The 13,248-nt window shown below is 39.0% G+C and overlaps 1 long non-coding RNA gene across 1 annotated transcript in view; it reads left to right on the top strand.

Moving 5' to 3' along the window:
* Positions 1-13,248, top strand: part of LOC108402683 (uncharacterized) — a 106,158-nt gene that overhangs the window by 77,062 nt on the left and 15,848 nt on the right. The window contains exon 3 of the long non-coding RNA XR_001854505.3: positions 12,145-12,250. This is a non-coding gene — a long non-coding RNA (uncharacterized lncRNA). The remainder of the gene's footprint in view (positions 1-12,144; positions 12,251-13,248) is intronic.

The following is a 13,248-nucleotide window of genomic DNA, read 5'->3' on the forward strand; positions in this document are numbered from 1 at the left end:
AGAGCTGCGTTGCCACCCAGGGGGTTGGGGTGCCTGAAGTTCCTTAAGATTCCAGCTTGCTGGGCTGAGTGTGCCGGGACAATTTTGTCTACCTGTTAAACCCTTGTCCCTTTAAGACTTTTGAAGTCCCCGCTTTTCTTTTGTCCCAGGGGAGCCAGCTGTGGGGACCCGCTCACAGTCTCCATCTCAGATTTTACTTTTCCATTTCTCTAATATCCAGTACACCATGCAATGTGTGTCCTGCTCCCAGTGCAGATTACTAGGGCTGGTTATTTAGCAGTCCTGTGCTTCCACTCCCTCCCCACTCTGATTCTTTCCCTTCTGCCAGTGAGCTGGGGTGGGGGGAATGCTCGGGTCCTGCCGGGTCACGGCTTTGTATCTTACCCTTTTCATGGGATGCTGAGTTCTCGCAGATGTAGATGTAGCCTGGCTGTTGTACTGTATCTTCTGGTCTCTCTTTTAGGAATAGTTGTATTTGCTGTATTTTCAAAATATATATGGTTTTGGGAGGAAATTTCTGCTGCCCTACTCACACTGCCATCTTGAGCTCCCCCTCTCCATGGATTTTTCTTTTACTTATGGATGTCCATTTGATCCAGCATCACTTTTTGAAAAGACTATCCACTTTTTTTCTCAGTTTTTATTTTTATTTATTGAAGTATATTTGATATACAATCTTATATTAGTTTCAAGTATACAACACAGTGGTTCACCAGTTAACCCATTATTAAATTCTCACCACAACTGAAAAGACTATCCTCTCTTTATTAAATTGCTTTTTCATTTGTGTCCAAGATGAATTGACTACATTTGTGTGGGTTTATTTTGGTTTATTTCCTATTCTGTGGCTGTATGTATCTATTTTCTTCTACCAGTACCAACTTGTCTTGATTACAGCAGGTTTATAATAAGACTTAAAGTCAGATAGTAGAGTCTTCCAACTTTGTTCTTCTTCAGCATGGTGTGGTCATTCTTGGTCTTTTGCCTTTCTATATAAACTTTAACATGAGGTTTGCAATATCTACAGAATTCTCTGCAGGGATTTGGATTGTGATTGCATTGCATATGTACATTGAGTTGGGAAAAAACTGACATCTTACCATGTTGAATCTTCTAGTCTGTGAATATGAAATATCTCTCCATTTATTTAAACCCTTTCATTTCTTTCATAAGTTTTCTGTAGTTTCCACATATGAATACTATAACATATTTCATTTGATTTATATTTAATATTTTATTTTGTGAGTGCTATCATAAATGTGAACGTAAACTCAGATTCTTTACTGGTATACAGGAAAGCAATTAATTTTGTATACTATTGTTGTATCCTGAAAACTTTCTATCATCACTTACTAGTTCCTGGAGGTTTTCTAACTTAATATTTTTATTGAATCTTTGGGATTTTCTACATAGGTGATCATTTCATCTGAGTATAAAGATTGTCTCATTTCTTTCTTTGCAAGCTGTATACTTTTTATGCTTCTTTCTTTCCTGATTGTATTAGGTGGCCTTCTATTGTGATGTTGAACTGAAGTGGTGAGAGAACATTTTTTGCCTTGCTTCCAGTTTTAAGGAAAATGCCCTATCTCTCATCATTAAGTAGGATGTGGCTATAGGAATTTTGTAGCTGTCCTTTATCAAGTTGAGAAAATTCCCCTCCAAATCTAATCTAATGAATGGGTGTTGGATTATTTAAATGATGTTTTTGGTTTCAGCTGTTATGATCGCATGATTTTTCTTCTTTAGTCTATTTATATGGTTGATCACATTGATTTCAAATATTGAACTAGCCATATATCATGCCATTATATCCCAGCCTTATAATCCCGTTGCACCATAGCATATAATATTAGAATTTATTTGATGATATTTGGTTGAGAATTTTTACATCCATGATCTCTGCAGTTATCTTTTCTTATAATGTCCTTATCTAGTTTCAGTATAATTCTGGCCTCAGAGAGTTTGTTTGAAATGTTTCTTCTCCCCTGCACCCCATCTTCTTTTTCCTAAAGAGGTTGTAAAGAATTGATATTACTTATTCCTAGAATATTTGGTAGAATTTACCAGTGAAACCATCTAGGAATGGTGTTTTCCTTTATTAGAAGGCTGCTCATTATTAATTCAATTTTCAAATAGATACAGGGATATTTAGATTATATATTTCTCTTTGTGTGAGTTTTGGTACTTTTTGTTTTTCAAGGAATTGATCCATTTCATCTAAGTTATCAAATTTTGTTCATAAACTTTTTCATTATATTCCTTTATTCTCCTTTTCATGTTCATAAGATCAATATAATGACCCCTCCTTCGTTTCTGATATTAGTAGACTATGCTTCCTCTCTGTTTTGATTGTTTAACCTGGCTAGAATTTTATCAATTTACTGATCATTGCAAAGAACCAGATTTGAGTCTTGTGTATTCTTTATTTTCTGTTTTTAGTTTCATTGATTTCTGCTCTAATTTTTATTTCTTTTTCTCCTGCTTGTTTTAGGTTTAAATTCTTCTTTCTCTAGTTCCCATTTCTCTAGTTACATTATCCATTATTGGTGTATGTTGCACAGCCTTTCCATTAGAGCCCTTAACATATAAATCATAAGTATTTTAAATTCCATGGCTGATGTTTCAGACATCTCTGTCGTATCTGAGTATATTCTGGTGCTTGCTTTGTCACATCAGATTATGTTTTTCGTTACCTTTTGTCACATCTTGTAATTTTTTTGAAAGGCCACATGTTCTATCAGGTAACAAGAACTGGAACAAATAGGCCTTAGTGGGAGGATTTATAGTAATCTGGCTGGGATTAGGCTGGGTTTCATGTTTAGTGTACCTTGAAGTTCCAGAGGCTTCAAATTCCTGTAGTGCGCTTGCTTTTGCTTCCCCTCTTGAATTAGGGCTTCCTAAGTACTACTTTTGTATTCAGAGAGAATCTTTGTCTTGTAGCTGTTTCAGTTGTAATTCACTTTCTCATTATACTATAACCCTGTTAGTGGGATGGTAAGGAATAGGGGAGGGGAAGCTGTATTCGTTTCTTAATACTACTGTAATGAATTACTACAGACTTGGTGACTTAAAACAACATGCGTGTGTTCTCTTACAGTTATGGGGGTCAGATATTTGAAATCCATGTCAATGGGCTAAAGTACAGGTGTCAGCAGGCTCTGAGGGAGAATCCATCACCTGACCTCTAATTTCTGGAGGCCCCATGCATTTCCTGGCTGATCACCCTTTCCTTGAATCACTCCAACCCGTTCATCTCTCATCATACCTCCTGTTTCCCCCTTTGATCTTCTTGCTTCCCTCTTGTAAGGATCCTTGTGATTAAATTTAAGAACCACTGAGAAAACCCAGGATAATCTCCCCATCTCAAGGTTATTTAACTTAATCATATCTGAAAAAAAAAATTTTTTCTATCATATAAGGTAACATGTCACAGGCTCTGGGGATTAGGATGTGGATATCTTTGTAGTGGCATGCCACTACTCAGCATGCAACAGGAGCATTCTAGAATCTTCTTATTAAATCTCAGTGTTTTAGTGAGACGAAGGTTTAGGGCTGTGACCTTCACAGGTATCTTCCCAGTGCTAAAACATTTCTTTTCCACCTGCCTCTTATTCCCTTCCCTGGCTGAAGCATTCTCAATTTCCTTGATTATAAATGATGCCTTTTCCCTCCTCCCCTTCGGTGAAACAGGAATTCTAAAAGGGCTGGAGTATTAGGAATGTGGTTGCCCCTCCCACCATTTGGGTTAAGGATCTTACCTAGAGTGTAGGCTTTTGTTATGGAGTATTTCATGACGTTTACTACTTATCCTTTCCCATCCTCTTGCCAGAGACACAAGGGTTCTTCTCAGATTTCTAAAATGAGAAAATGGTGGGGTTCCTGGCAGTGAAGGCCATAAAAGTGCAGGGGGTCCCTGAAGATTGAGGTCCCCAGGCATTTTTCAATCTCTGGCTAGTCCTTACTCAGCCACCAGCAATTCTTCAAAATCATCAGTATGGTGTTCCTGCCAGTGTTCGGTCCAGCAGGTTCTGCAGGAGCTCTAGCTGTGCTTCTCTAGTGAAACTGTCTCTCTGATTTCAGAACCTGCCGCCTCAGTTCTCTAGTGGGTCTGAGGAAAGCCACTGCCTGTCAGTTTGTTGAGCTTTTTCTTGTTAGGACTGAAGTGATTACTTTCCTTCCAAGCTGTTTACATGTTGGAACTGAAATCCAATGTCCAAGAATTTCAGCATTAGAATGTCATTGCTTTGAGTTAAGTCACTGGACTCCCTTAAGCCATTGTATCAGTCATATACTATCTGGAAACAAAAATGAGGAACCTACTCACATCAAACAGTAGATGGAAGAGAATTTAGCCCAAATCTTCTGTTTTTCAAAAGAGAAAATTGACCACCAATGAGGGGAAAAGAGTTAAGTGAAAACACACAGAGAATTTCATCTGTATTGGTCATTATGATCAGCTTAAAATGATCAAACTTCTGGGGATATTTGAAAGCAGATTCTAAAGAGTAATTCACTAAAGATGAAATGTCAGACATGGCTTAAGTGGCTTTATGCCCTAGCACCTAGCAACACTTAAGAAACAGAGCAGGTGCTCAAAAAAGGTGTTTTGTTTTTGTTTTTAAATAAATCGATGACATAAACAAACAGATCATTTCATAGCCTCTTACATTTAACTCTACAGGTGGTCAAGCTCTTTTCTACTCCAGACAATAAAACTGCAATTAGATATTATATAACAATTAAAATTTTTTAAAAACTACAATTAGAGATTGGACAAATCTGGTCTCTGGTAAATTCATGCTGGGTTAGTATTTTTTTTCCCTTTGCTTGCTTTCTTCCATAAAGTCACAAAAAGAAATGTTATACATGAAGACCTCCATTGTATGTATGAGTTAGCAACTGCTGCCTAACAACCACTCCAAATTTAATGGCCTAAAATAACACACATTATTATTGCTCTTGAGTTTGTGTATCAACAGAGTGGTTCTTCTCATCTTAGTTTGCCTTTCTTATGTACCTACTGGTAGTTGTGTTAGCCAACTCTGCTGACTATAAATAGCTCTTGGATGGCTTCAAGTAGGTGTTCCTTTATTAAGGGGTCTGATCCTCCAAAAGGTTAGCTGGTGTCTTTGATGTGCCCAATGGTTGGGTTCCCAAAGATAGTGAGCAAAAGTACCTAATTAGGCAAAACTTAGGACCACTGCATTTCACTTCCATCATCTTTTCTCAGCCAGTGTAAGTCACAAGGACACATTCAAGGGATAGGGGACCAGACCCTATTGCTTTATGGAGGGGCAGCCAAGTTGTATTGCAAAGGGTGTGGTTATGGGTAAGGGTGAGAAATTGTAGCCAATTTTGCATTTACACTACGTTTCTAATAATAGAACTATTTCTCTAAATATCTGAAATGTTATTTGGCACTGTATTGTGTAGGTGCTGAGTTAGCATTGATTAAAAGGAAACACTCAGGCCACTTTTCTGGTTACATTAGGTTTAGGAAATATATTCAATTACAAACTTCCTGTAAGCAAGTTACCAGAGTACCCACTTCTCTGCTGCGCTGAGATGAGGGTCTGCTGAGCACCTCATATGTTCCCACATAGCAGACCTCAAACCCAGATGATGGTGTCCTGACTTCCCAGCAGTATGGACATCACCCTGGAGCACCAAGTTCCAAACATCAGACTCAGAGCCTTCCTCGGCCTTTATAACTCACTAATGTATCTACTAATAAAATATGCAATTTGTATGCATATCTAGGACTCAACTTCTTTGCTTTCTCTTTCTGACCCTCCCTGCAAACTGAGCTAATGACCAACAGGATCTGCTTACACATCACATCATTTGATCCTCAAAACAGCTTTACAAGCTGAAGAAAGGCTATCACCCCTGCTTTGCAGAACAGATCGTGGAGGTACCATGACTTAGCTAAACTCACAGACTGGTCAATAGTGGAGTTCTCTCTGAGGTTTCCTAATTCCTAGGAGAGAATTATAAGGGGTTATGTTCCTCTCAAGCCATCCCCCTGAATTTCAGAAAATTAACCAAGTTTTGGGTTGCACCAACACTTCCCTGATGAGCAACTGTCTCAACTATCACGTGTCATAGCAGCCGCCACTGTGGGTTTTAAAAGGCCTTTTTACAGACTGACTCATTTACTCCATTATCTCAAGTGGGCCTCAGGGAATTTTAAGGGAAGGATAAAGAAACACAAAAATAGACAACGAATCCAAATCTAGCAACATTTGGTATAAGAGTTAGTTTTCCTCTCCTCCTACCCAGTAAAGATTTAAAGCCACAAAGAAACCTCATTAACCTCATGTCTTATCCTTATTAATTATCAATAATAATAATCAGAGATGGTGGGGCAATGCTTCATGGATTAAATTATGAATCCAATGTTGATGATGTTATTATTGTTGGTAATAATGATGGCATGATTAGATGCAGCTTTTACATTTTTACCTCTCATTCCAAACCTACACTGATTAATTTCTCTTAATACACCCTACTTAATTAGGTATATTTGCCCTTATTTTGCAGGTGGTAAATTAAGACACACAGAAGCTAAATGCTTTTCTCAGTACCACTGAGGGAGGTCCTTTCTGGACCCTGATGTCTGAGCCCTAGACCCTATTAATTGTGGATGAATTAAAAGAGCATGGAATTTAAAATAAGACCAATCAGTATGTGAAGCCTGGTTCTGCCACTTACAAGCTCCTTGACTTTGAGCAGAAGACTGATTCTATAAGCCTCAGTTTCCCCTTGTATAAATGATCTGGCAGGATTATTTAAAAAGTTCCAGGCACTCAAGGAATTTGACTGAGTGGGAGAAACTCAATCAACCACATTTTATTTCCTTCCTAACTCATTCCTAAGAATCTCTTCAGATATAAAACTCACCAAAAAGAGTAATTCTTGATGTCGCAAACCCCTTACTTAGTCTACTCTTGTATTAATTCAGCATTTATTTACTGCATACATTCTGTGTGCAAGACATAATTTTCAATGTCACAAAGAAATGTTTCTCTAAAGTGGTCTTTCGACTTCTGTTAGGATTACCTGAGATAATTGCTTCTAAAACAGATTCCCAGATCCCATCAGAGGTCTACTGCATCTGAATCTCTGTAGGTAGAGATCAGCTATTGGTATTTTAATTAGCACCCCAAGTGATTTATCCACACAATGAAATTTCAGCCCTACTATTTTAACACTTATAAGCTATATAGTTCCTATTTTCCAGGATCCTAAAGATTAAGAAGAGAGGTAAATCATGTGTGCAAATTAATATAGCAAAATGTATGAAATGATTAAGTACTCTAAGGAAGGTTCAAGCAAATTCCTAGGAAGTCTGGGGCAGAAGATATCATTTATACCCCAAAGTGATCGGTGAATTCTTCAAGCCAGAGTTAACCCGATTTCCCATGAAGGTGTGACTAGGAGAAAGATTTCAGCTTTCCTTTGCAGCTTTGGCCAAAGCCAGTCTTCCCAGAATCATAGGTGATTGTGTGACCCTATTGTGGTCTCATGGCAGCAACTAATGCAGCATTTACCCACCATGGAAATCATGGGTCTTTTATTTTTAATGTGCAAAATCCTGAATCAAAATCCTTTCTTCTTAACCATTGTCAGAGTGCTAGGTTCCCAAATCTCACCATGAAACTCAAAGTCCGAGAACTGAGTTTGATGCCGCATATGCTCTGCAAATAATGCTTCCCTGAGAGTGTGGAAGTGGGATGTCTCTGTTTCTGGTTCCTGGGGACAGCCCGAGTACATAAGACAATATAGGAACATGTTAGTAACTCAAAATGTTATCCCACTGTATTGATTATTAAAGAACCATTTCTTTGTTGTATCATTTGTTACCCATCTCATTTCAATAATCCCGACACCATAACAACCCATGGTGAACTCCTCAGTCACCATAACAAAAATGGACACTTTCGTCTCCTAACCTGTAATAGATGCTGATCTAAATGCCTCAAATATATTAACTCATTCCCTTGTTAATTAATTCAAGCAGTGAGGGAAAGTTCACAAAAGGCAGAGAAGCAAGACCGTAAGGAACCACAGCCTCCAGTTCAGAGATGTTTGTGCTCGAAGGTCTGGTCCAGAAAGTTCTCTTCTCCTTTGACTCCTGGCATCTCGCAATTTAAAACACCCACGAGAAGTTCTGTGATATTTCCTACCATCTTGCTGCAAATGGTATCCATCTGGTTCTTGTTCATATTTTGCCTCAATAGAGCAGAAATAGAGTAAAAATACCTAAATCCTATAAATCATCTAGGAGACAAAGTAAAATGTTCTAAGAAAAGAAGGAGGGGGATGTTTCTCAACAAGTATCCCTGTTTAATAAACATTTAAAATGAAAGCTGTTAGAGGGCTGAAAGTTCTTCATATTTCTGGTAAATAAAGAAGAGGGGGAGTAAATACTGGCCAAGGTTGGCGCTTCCTTAGGTTCTTGCCAGCGAACGTGGACCCCAGTAACACACCTGTAACTTTAAGTGTGTATTTCCTTATTCCCATCTGAACAGGCAGGAGGCTGGATATAATTTGAGAACCTGCACATGTGAGAAGAGAGGCTATTCCAAAAGGTGGGAACAGTTTGGATTAACAAAGGCATCATCATATTTCCATCAATGCCATTGCTCAACCTTTATTGGATTTTACTATGTTTCAGATAATGCAACCTTATTTATTCTACACAGAAAGCCTACAGGATAAGTATCACTCCATTTTACACATGGTGATCCAGAATTAGAGGTTGAGTTACTTCATTAAGGAAATGCAAATCAAAACCACTATGAGATGCAACTTCACACCTACTGGGATGACTATTATAAAAAAAAAAGTTAAAACACAGAAAATAAGTATTGGCAAGGATGTGGCCAAATTAGAACACTGTACTTTGCTGATGGGAATGCAAAATGGTGCAGCTATTGTGGAAAACAGTCTGGTGGTTCCTCAAAGAGCTAAATATAGAATTACTATATGACCCACAATTCCACTTTCCAGGTACATTTCCAAAACATTTGTAAACACGGACTCAAACAGATGCTTGTATACCACTGTTCATTGCAGCATTATTAGAGGAAGTAGTTGTGAGGATATGATCACTGACTGACCCATGAGCAGGACCTGGGCAATGGGAAGCTGTCCTTGGAATGTACATTCCAAAATGGGAGCTGTTTTTCCAGGACACAGCCTTGAGAGAGCAATGTGCTATTGAGACCACCTGGATGGTATACGTGATTGAACCTAGTTAAGGCCTCTATATAAGTGTTTAAGATTCAGAGATCTGCTTGTCTGATGGTGCCCAAGACAAGCCTCACATCTAAGTTTCTTTGCTTATTAAACCTGCCACCTCCTGATCTGGAATGGTTTACCTCTTTCTTTGGTCTCTCCTTGCCCTCCATGTATAGGAACCAGTTTCAGATTTCATCCAGGAAGCTCCCAGGTCTTGAATTATCCGCAACAGCCAAAAGGTCAATACCACCCAAATGTCCATTAACAGATGAATAGATAAACAAAATGTGGTGTATTCACAAAATAGAATATTATTCAGTCTTAGGAAGGAATGACATTCTGACATGGTATATAACATGGATGAACCTTGAAAACACTACTTATAGTGACATAAGTCAGACACAAAAGGACAAATATTGTAAGATTTCAGTTATGTGGAACAAGGCAAATCACAGAGACAGAAAGTAGCTTAGAGGTTACCAGGGGCCAGGGGTGGGATGAACAAGGGGTTATTCTTTGACGTGTAGAGGGTTTCTGTTTGTGGTAAGAGAAATGTTTTGGAAATAGACAGCAATGATGATGGCATTGCACTGTGAAGGTAATTAATGCCAATGAGTTGTACACTTAAAAATAGTTAAAATGACAAATTTTATGTTATGTAGCTAGCTAGCTATAGCTTCATCACATATATATATATATATATGTCTACATTTTTAAAAAAGGTTGGAGTACTTGCCAGAGTCACACAGTGAGTACGAAGAGGAGAGAAGCAAAGCCAGATCTGCCTAAATCAGCTACCTTAAGTGCCATCCTGTTCTACCTTTCCGTCCTCTCAAGTTGGGGGAAATTGCAGATTGCAATGTGGACACACACTTCACATTAATTCCTTATCTTGTGTAGAAAAGATCTCTTCGATCTAACTCTTGCTTTCTTGTCTCCTGCATCTAGCAACTGAGAACAAATCATCACTTTTCATGACCTTAGAACTTGTAGTTTAAGAATCTTAACCTCGCTCCTTCATCACCCCAACTGTTGAAAATAAGAAGGCTTGGATATGTTTTTATTCATACCATAGCCTTACAGGAGCAAAGACATTATACCATGTCATTCACTTCCTATTTTCAATATTCATCCTTTTAAAAAAAGTGGATCTATCAGTCCTGATTCTGTGGGAGTGTGGATAAAGTGAAGGTTCCCGTGGCCAGAATTCTCACCTGGCGCTTGTTGGCTGGCTCAGTGCACATGTGTTGGCTATACATCATTATTGGCTCTATATAAAGAGCTCTGCCCAGTGCTCTGGGTGACACAGTGGCGCAGCTGCAGGAGAGCAGAGACGAGACTGGAGTGGTGGCAGCGCCGAGGACAGAGACTGAGACGGCTGCAGGGGTAGAGAGGCCCAGAGGCAGAGACCAGCTTGCTGCCTGCAGACTCGCTCTGAGTGGACAGGATTCTAGTGACTGACCTGCCTCCATGGAAATAAAGCTGGGTATAACCCTTTCACCCCAAGAACATTTTCTACTGTCATTTCTCTGGTCACATTGAATCCATAGTGAACTTGTCCAGGGCTGAAACCCACTGGCAAGACAGGGAGATTTCAAAGCTGTAGTCTCTGCCAGAGTTAAACAAATAGTGTCATTTGAACATATTCTTTGTACTTGTATTTAAGGGGAACAAAGATTCAAAATTATCAGGTTTTCCTGTAATATTTAATATTTAGCATTAGATATTAAACATTTAGTATAAACTATTTATTACTTTAATATTTAGTATAAAAATAGTAACAATTGAAAAGCCTAGTTTCTGGCCTATGTTCTCCCATTGACTGAGTGATCTTGGAAAGTGACTGACACATAATCAATGCAGAATAAATCATAGTTGTTGTTATTGTTGGTGAATGTCAGAGATATCTGAGTCTCTATATCAATTAATTAAAGCATTTGGATTTGATAACCTCTAAGGTCCCTTTCTACACATATTTTCTGGAATTCTATTTTTTTTATGAGAAAAACTAGAAAATCACTCTGCAAACCTATGCTTTCCAACACCTCTCTGGTTCTTCACTGGGGAAAGTTTTTTTTTTTTTAACTTCCAAAGGTTGCTCTTGTTGTTAACTGTAACTTATTGTTTTCCCACACTTGGGCGGCTTTTTCTTCCCTGGTCCCATTACCCCTCAGGAGAAATTGACACTTCCATGGCTTGGTGAGTGGAGTGTGAAATAATTAAATGTGACAAGCCTATCGCTTTCAGATTGAGTCCAACTCCCAAATAGTGGGATTGATTTTCCTCCAACTTATGACAAGAAATGGGTCTGACAAGTTACCACCCAAAAGGAGGCTTTTCAGAGAATTTTAAGCAGGTGAAAGTTGGGTGTATAATGAAAACTGTCCTTCATGCTGCAATGCAGCTCACGTGAGTTGACTATATAACTCATCTACATGGAGCCAGACCTGTCATTTGTACTAATTAAGGAAAGGCCAGTCTAAACTCCAGAAGTGCATGTTTTAGAATTCAATTCAAGTCCCTACAGGGACATGCTGATGGAAATACAAAAATATTCATAGGTGAGTAGCGTGTAACATGCTAGTTAAAGCACAGTGTTTGAAAATTGCTCTCTTAAGGAATGTAATCATTCTGTGTACTCCAGGGTGCAGCTTTCACTTATGTGGCAAAGCCTGAAAAGAACTGTATGTCCTCGGAATTAGTGGACTCCAGAAATGACAACGTTAGGTGGCAACACATGTGCTTCATTTCTCAGGTTTCCATGTGAGGATCTTGTGGGAGCATAATATTCCTGGCCTCTCAATGACCCCCAAGGGAGGATAAGTGACATCTGATTGGTGGATTCTGCTGAATGAAATGGGTGTGCAAAGCCTAATGTATTTTTGTTTGTTTTTTCAGGTCCGCCTGTCTGTAAGGAAGGTGCTTTCTTAGCTCCTCTTTGCCATGTGCTTAGTTGGGAAGGTTCTCTGTCCGGAGTGGAGGCTCTGAAGCAGTGACTGGGCAGGTGAGTTTGACTTTTCCAAGGATGAAAGTACTGGCAAGCATACCTGGGTAACAATCCAAAGCCACATATTTCAGAAGTTTTAACAGAAAAAAACAGTAAGAGCATGTTTCTTTTTTCTTTTGGCCTTTGTATCTATCTTTCACTTGTTCTAAACACAGGTGGAAAATAGGATGTTATTTATTGGAACAAATGTATTACATAGTGTTATCCAGGATATGAGGCTAAAATCAGTTTGTTGTGTCTCCACATGGACTGGGAAAGACTGAATATGTAAATTTTGTACACATTCATGTAAAGGTCACAAGCTTGAGGGTTGGGAGATCCAAGTTCAAGTTGAGTCTCTAAGTGGGAGGCAGCATGGATTCTGGAGCCAAATCTGCCGGCATTAGCATCTGAGACCTGCCAAGTGGTAGGTTTACTAACTTTGGGTACGTTTTGTAATTTGCCTGCAACTCTTTTTCCTCCTCCGTAAATTCAAGAGAATACTTTGTAAGGATGCAGTGGAGTAGATGGCATGGGACTGTAAAGATCTTGGCACGCTGCCACCATGTAGTAACTGCTCAGGGCGCTTTGTCATTAGAATGGGTATCATCTTTTGACTCGAGAAAATGACTTTCCCTCTGACAGCATCTATTTCCTCATTTGCAAAAATTAAAGGACCAGACTCACATGTTTATAAAGTCCCCGCCAGTCTGACTGTCTAGGATTCTATTCTGCAGACTCTTGAGAGTAAAAATGCGGTGCATGTGAACTTGTGTGTGAATATGGGGTTTGTGTGTGTCCTACAGAGGGTTGCTTCCTTTCCAAAGCTCCAAAATTTTACCATTACTGGAAAACACCAACAGAGGGCATCAGGATTTAATTCTGGGTGAGTTGTTCCTGGAGGCTGAGTTCTGGTTGTCTGGCAGGTCTCTAAGCAAAGCTCTTTCCCCACAGGAGCGCTGAAGATTTTGCAGTCCTTCTGACACTGCAGTAACCTCAGCCCTTCCTTCTTGTCT

This window comes from Manis javanica, chromosome 2 (genome assembly GCF_040802235.1).
Source record: "Manis javanica isolate MJ-LG chromosome 2, MJ_LKY, whole genome shotgun sequence".
In the NCBI taxonomy this organism is placed as follows: Eukaryota; Metazoa; Chordata; class Mammalia; order Pholidota; family Manidae; genus Manis; species Manis javanica.